This window comes from Anguilla anguilla, chromosome 5 (genome assembly GCF_013347855.1).
Source record: "Anguilla anguilla isolate fAngAng1 chromosome 5, fAngAng1.pri, whole genome shotgun sequence".
Classification (NCBI taxonomy): Eukaryota; Metazoa; Chordata; class Actinopteri; order Anguilliformes; family Anguillidae; genus Anguilla; species Anguilla anguilla.
Window position 1 is genome coordinate 16,753,244 of NC_049205.1, and position 1,414 is coordinate 16,754,657.

Sequence of the window (1,414 nt, forward strand, 5' to 3'; positions counted from 1 at the left end):
TGTTCCTCCTTACAAAACTGCTTCAGTTCACTGATATTTTTCACATGAACAGCCCTCTTCAGGCCATGCCTCAACATCTCAATTGAGAATGTCTGGACTCTGACTTGGGCACTCCAAAACATGAATTATCTTCTGTTTAAACCATCCAGTCATTGATTTAATCATGTGTTTCGGATCCTTATCTTGTGGCATCACCCACCTTCTATAAAGCTTCAGGTGAGGGACTGCTACCCTGACATTCTCCTGTAAAATTTCTTGATACAATTTTGAATTGCCTCAATGATTGCAAGCTGTTCAGGTCCTGAGGCAGCAAAACAGCCCCAAACCATGATGCTTCCTCCACCATGTTTCACAGTTGGGATAAGGTTTTGGTTTTGATGAGTAGTGCCTTTTCCCTCCAAACATAGTGCCATTGTGCATTTCTACAAAAAAAAGTTCAACTTTTGTCTCAGCCATCAAATGAACATTGTCTCACAAGTGTTGTGGAATATCCAGGTGCAAACTTGAGACATGCAGCATTTTTTTTTTTTTTTTTGAAGAGCAGTGGTTTTCTTTGTGGTGTCCTCCCAGGAATACCATTCTTGTTTTGTGTTTTTATTACAGCGCACTCATGAACAGAGACTAGCAGGTTCAATAGATTTCCGCAGAAATTCAAATTATCCCAAAGGGTCTGCAAACCTTTTCTTGCAACTGTAAATTGACTTTTGTGAATAAAGTTGACATCAGATATTCCCCAGGTGACTGGATGAAAACTACGTACACCCACACAGTGTGTTTAACCAGGACTAGAAGAATCCACCATTCAAATTCGAATAAGAAAGGCTGCTAATTCAAAGTCCCTTGTGACTTAAAGATGACTTTCGAGGCACGCCCAGGAATTTGAACAAATTCATGTGCTGGGAACGTTTAACAAACCAATTTTCTAACATTTCCAGAATGTTCTGAGGGACAAAAATGGTTAGCTGGGATGCTCCAGCAGCAGTGTCTCTAGTAATCATGGACACATTGGCATTGTAAGGCTGGAATTGTTTTATTAGTCCCAGTTTAGGCTGTGTGAACTGTGGAGCTGACAGACCCCACAATTTCTCGACATCAACAACTCTTGTGCTAAAATAAATGATCAAAAACAAAAATACATATCATGAATGTTGTCCATTTTCACTGTAACGTGTGTATAATAATCGTCCCACCAGTGCCCTCAAATTAGTGATTACCTTTGCAGTACATATGCTGAAAGAAATCATAGTCCAGTAGACTACTTTATGGGGCAATTCAACTCCGTTTCCCTCAACTCACTGTTAACATGTCCTACCTTTCATTATTTATGAAATCACACGACATTCCAACGACTGAAAATTTTGAGTCACAGCTACTCGATGTTACAAGTCGTTTACACATTCTGTAGTTGCAGTTA